The sequence below is a fragment of the Malurus melanocephalus genome, unplaced genomic scaffold (assembly GCF_030028575.1).
Source record: "Malurus melanocephalus ecotype Western Australia unplaced genomic scaffold, MMel_1.1 scaffold_28, whole genome shotgun sequence".
In the NCBI taxonomy this organism is placed as follows: Eukaryota; Metazoa; Chordata; class Aves; order Passeriformes; family Maluridae; genus Malurus; species Malurus melanocephalus.
The window spans coordinates 2,373,791-2,379,548 of record NW_026623260.1 but is presented as its reverse complement, the minus strand read 5'-3'; positions in this window follow the sequence as shown (position 1 = coordinate 2,379,548).

The window sequence follows — 5,758 nt, the reverse complement described above, 5'->3', positions numbered from 1 at the left end:
CTTCTAAGAGGAGAGGGTGAGGCTGAGCTTGTTTGTCAGTAAATATTTACATCGATGTTCATTTCTGCTTAAGTTAGCTGCGGAGGATCGATGGGGAACGCCCAAGCCTCGGCATCTGAGCAGCATCTCCTGTRCAACAGCTCTTGAGTCACCCCACTTCCCTGTGCCTCAGTTTCCCTAATCTGCAGATGGGGCAATTGCGGCACTGGGATGGTGTGACTGGTCCTGCGGTGAGTCATCTCCAAGGGGAATGGCAGCCGAAACTCTGCTGAGAGCCTTGCTGGTCCTGAATTGTTCCTGAGCAGTCCYGTCCCGCTGTCCCTCGCAGCAGGATCTCTGCAGTCCTAACCTTGTGGTCACARCTGGGAGGGAGGTTGGTGTCAGCTGCCTGGTCCTGGGTGCTGTCTCTGCTGTCCTGGGGATGGCCYGGCAGCTTGGCGAGGTTCAGGTGCTGAGGTTTCCCTGCGTTAATAGGTGGTGACTCAGCACAAGCATGCTGGCAGGTCCCGAGCTCAGCAAGCAGGTCTGGCTCCATCCCTCTCCCTCCCACAGCTGATTACCTGTGATGCACGAATCCCTCTGAAGGCAGCAACTTGTCCAGACCTGACAGCATGCTGGCAGTGCAGGGAGCACACTTTCAGGCTGTGTGATGCCCTGGCCCGGAGTGGTGGTGGTGGCAGCAGGTCMCTCCTGTGCTCACCACTGGAATTCCTGGTGGCTGACCACAGCTGGGGGATGCCCTGGGGCTTCTTGCTCTGGAAGTCAGATGTAGCTGGGCTGATTCCACTCCTTCCTACTCAGATGGGAATGGAAGAGCAGGGCTGATGTYCCAATGAGGGGTGGCCAATTTTTTGGTGTTGGGCTCTGTGTTCCAGGACCATCCAGCTTTGTCTGCTCTTGGGCAGGTACAAAAGCAGAAGTGATTCCAGGCAGGGTGTCAGCAGCTTGGGATGTCATGTTCTGCCTGCAGCCTTGAGATTGGGACCATGGGGCTGTATCCACAGGTGTCATAGATCCATCAGACTCAATCACTTGTCCTTTCCACTGTGGCCTCCACCCTCTGCTTGTCCCACTTTCTGAGAGGTGCCTGGGCAGGGGTAACTGCTGGGACACATGTGGCCTGTGATAGAGTACTGGGTATATCTTTTTCCTGGGACCACCAGAACCCAAGGACAAGTCTACAATGCCAGGGGATAGCTGGGRCAAAACTTCTGCCTCTTGGAAACTTGCTCAGGACATCACATGGAGGGAGAGGGAAAGGTGTGGGCTGTTTGAATTAGCGATGAGTCAGGCTGGCAAAGCCAGATGGGGAGAGTGCGTGCCTGCGTGTTTGTGTGCGTATAAGTAATCTCTGGCTTTGTGTTTTTATTATGATTATTATTTTTATTTCCAGGGGAACGATGAATTTCTCCAACCATCCCGTCCCACTGGAAAGGCTGGCTCTRCTGTCCTCCCTAAGCATCCTGGGAGCCAGAGTGACGGTTCACGGCTGTTTTGAGGTTCAGCTCTGAGATCAGAGCACAAACCAGTTCTTCCTCGCCTTTCATCATTGCTGTGCAAGGGCAGGAGTGAGGTCCGGCTCTGCTGCTGCTTCCTTACATGGAGGCGAGAACAGGGGAAGGTGCTTTGGCTCCTCCAAACAGAGCTGCTCTGAGTTTGCTCCCCTGGGCCTGGGGCAAGGCAGTCAAATGGACCAGCACGACTGGGAATCACCTTATGGCTGGAGAGGAGTGGCTGTAGTGGAAAAGWCAATTACGGTTAATTTGTTGTTAATAAAAAACACCCTCTTCCAATTGCCTGAGCCAAGACACACTCCCCATTGGAGAAGGGAGTCCTGTCCCCAGAAAAACCGGCCCTGCAAAGTGATGAGGGCAGCAAGAAAACACCTTTGGCAGCACTGAGGGAGGCATGGCTGGGGTGCAAACCTGTAGTCAGTTGGAGAGCCCTGTGTTGGGCCGTGTCTCCTTCCTTTCCTTTCCCACCTTGGTCACTTCCTATCAAAAAGGACACTGGGARCTGTGCAGAGGTCTCTGAACCCTCTGTAACTCTCAAGCCCCATGTTTTTAGGGTGCAACTGACCCGGTCCAACAAGGAGGCAAGGGGGGAAAGGAAGGAGTAAGGTGTGGAGAAACATGTCCCAGCAGAAGGGTGAGTCATGGCGATAGCATGGTGTAGCACCATGCAGTCACCTGCCAGCTGGAGTGGGATCCTGGGGGGTCTTTAAAGCTGGAGARGGGTGAAAGAGAAGCTTGAGTGGGTTTCTGTTGACTGGGGATGACCCAGYTCATGGGGATCAGCCAACAGGTCCCACAGTTTGTCAGGTTGTCAGTCCACAGGGAGGAGTGTTGCAGGTCTCAGGGTTCTTTACCCAGGGCTTGACCTTGGGGATGCTGCAGTCCATGGGGACRGCATGGAGTTGGGGATGGAACGAGAGTGCTATGGCCTGCCCCTTTGCTCTGTGTCAGCCTGGGTGCTCCAGGGTGGGTGGATAGTTAGAGGGGTGCTTGGAAAGGCTGACACAGACCATTCCTCACCACGAGGTGGGTGCTCAGGTCCCCAGGAGCAAGGTGTCCCTGCTGAAGTATGCTCCCAGTATGAGCCTCCCATCAGAGGAGCAGTGAGAAGTGCCCATCCYTGCCACGGGGGGAAGGTCCAGCAACTTGGCCCCTGTGTCCATGCTGCTTGGGGTGGGCCAGGCGCCACGATAACGGGGCTGTGGCTGTCACCGCACCCTTAGGAAACATTTGGCTTCAGGCACCTGAACCCACGGGAAGTGATAACTCCCCGGCTTCACTTGCCCTGCCTGGACCCACACCTGGTTCTGTTGAGCCTTAGTCACACACTGAGAGTTTTTCCACTGCCGGGCCCCAGATAACCTTCTCCYGCCCCACTGGCCACAGTGTTTGCACTTGTCCTCCTCCGCTGGTGCCAGGCTGGGAGACACACACACCCTGAGCCCTGGTCTGGAGGCACGCACACCTCTGGCCTGGGGCCACCTTTGGCCATGCTTGGCAGCYAGGGCACAGGTAAAGGGCATGAGGTGCATCCTTCCCCAGCATTCGGAGATGGGTGAGGAGCTGGCCCGGAGGGGGCCCATCTCTCCCCGAACTGCTGGGTGGCAGATCACCCAGGCTTGGTACYCTGGACATCCCTGGTATCCAGGACAGCTGGAGGTGGGTGATGGTGTTGCAGTGACAGGACAGTGATGCCAAAGTTCTAGAGCACAGAAGCACTGGGCTCCTTGTTGCTGGATTTCCCTGATTCCCTGGATTCTCCCTGTGCCCTGGTGGTCAGATCTGGGCACAGTTCCAGTGCAGGACTCAGTGATGCACCAGGTACGTGACAGGTTTCCAGCCCTGCCCCTTTGCTCTGTGAAAGYGTTGGGATGCAGGGCCAAGAACAATAACAACTCCAGGCCAGAAACAATAACTCCAGGCCCCCTTGAAGCAGTGCTAATTGCTCTGCTGATGATCTGGTTAGCAGAAGCACCCAGCTAATGTGTTTCACCTGCAGGTCCATACARCTCCTGGTGGGACACATCTCCTCAGGCTCACAGAGCTGTGGGGGAGGAGGCTGTGAATAGGACYTTCCAGCTGCCCACAATCTCCACCATTCATGAGATCAAAAAGCCTCTGCCCTGGGGAGACGAGCTCAAAACGTGCTTCAGGTTGTTGAAGTGGAGAGGTTTGATTACTCTGCATTGGGGAAGACATTGAGTCCTGTCGGGATAGGGTGTGAGCAGGTCAGGTCAACAAGTGTGAGATGTAATCAAAAAGGGCACTGAATGGCCCATCTATCTCTGGGTTTTATTTTTGGGACTGGTTTTTGTTTTCTGTAAGGGCTGTTTAACAGCATGAACGGACTGTGAACGAGTTACCATGAGTAGCAAAAAGAGAAGCCCCTTCTTTTGGTCTTACAAAGTTCTCCCTGGAGTAGCAGTGCCAGACTTACCAGGCAGGCAAAGACTGCAAAAGTTGGGAAAACCCTGTGTCCATCTGCAAGCACACCTTGGAGGAGTGTAGACCCCAATTCCAGGCCAGCTGTGGCAAGAGAGCAAGGAAATGTGCTAGAAATTATTAGCAATGTCCACACACACTGGTATGGGAGGACTTGGGTGGATGAAACAGAGCTGAGAGCAAATAGGCAGGGCAGGCAAAACCTCAGGATCAGCTCTGTCCTTGTAAAAGGGCCAAGATGCTAAAAGCCACCCCTAGTAGTGTGGAAGACAGTAGAAAAGGGATTAATTAATTTCTGGGGACAACAGACGGTACTCTGGGGGTGTCACAAGTTCACATTKTGGCACACTGGCATTGGCTGGGCCCTGATGCAGAGGTGATGTGCCAGTCCTKATGGGAATGGTGGTAACTTCAGCACAGCCTGGCTGGCGTGGAGTGCTTCTGTGCCAGAATGGTAGGAATGATGTATGCTTACCTTTACAGACACTTCCATGCGTGAGGGTGTTAATATATTTGAAATCGGTCTTAATATCTCTACCAACTTCATGCCACAGGTTTGTTACGGAATCCAGACAATTTGACTTCTGAAACAGACAAATAGGTCCGCACAAGCTTGAGTTTCTGAACTTTGGGGGAAAATGACCAGTTCAAGGAGGGGGTATGTGATAGGTGGTTTGTAARGGCTGCACCTTCCTGGTAGCTCAGCCCATGGGGAAAGGAAGAGGGCAACCTGTGGCCAGGAGGATAAAAGGAGGCTGCCTCCAAATTCTCGAGAGAGAAAACCCTGCTGCCATGTGCCCCAGTGGACTGACTCTCTCCCTTTATTCGAATAAAATCGCAGGACCCTTCTGTCTCCTTTATAGACACTGGCTTTTCACAGCATATCTTCCATACAAGATCAACCCCATAACAGTGGGGTCAGCTCATCCCAGGACATATAGAAGAGATTCCCCTCAGACGCTCCCTCTCCTGGGCTATCCAAGGAGGTCGGCAATCCCACTGTATCTCTGTGTCCTGTGCTGAAGCCTTCTGCTTCAGGCAAACCTCTGCCAGGCAACCTTGGCCTGCTTCAGTCCGGCAGAAAGGTGATTTCTTGAAATCCCTGCTAGCCCTATACTGCTGTTTCCTCCTCTTTCCTTGTTCCCCCATCTCTTCCTTCCCACAGGGAAGAGGAAACAGGAGTCTCATTAATAAAAGTTTCACTCTGGGCCAAGCTCATGTGAGAACCGTGGCTCTGGGTATGAAGCACGAGGTCAAGGAGCACACGAAGCCAGGCCGAGCAGCCCGAGTGAGCCCCAGGCTGATACCGGGCATAGCTGAGGACGGGACGGGACGGGGCAGAACCGCCAGCGAGCGCCTCGGGAAAGGAGACGGAAAAACTCCTGAGGAGCTCTGCGGGAAACAGGGGGCAGCCCCGGGAAGGCAGCGACCCATCACAGAGGCCCCGAGCGAGCGGGAGGCGAGGGTGGGAGCGAGGAGCGGACTCGCGGCGCCCTCTCTCCGCGGGCCGGGCTGGGAGGCGCCGCTCGGGCGCGGCGGTGCTGCCACCTCCTGGCGCGGGAGCGAGCCGCGACGGCAGCGTGCCGTGCAGCCTGAGCGGTGTGGGTAGTGCCGGGACCTGGCTGGGTTCGGGCGCTGCCGCGGGGCCGCGGAAAAAGCGGTGCCGACGGCCGAGAACCCACGATCTGCCGGGAGCGGGATTCGAACCCGCTACCCTCGGCCGCGAGTGGTGCGTCCCCCAAAGCGCTCCGGGCACTTCCGGGCGCCTCTTGGCGGGAGCGGAAGCGGCGCTGCCCGGGCCG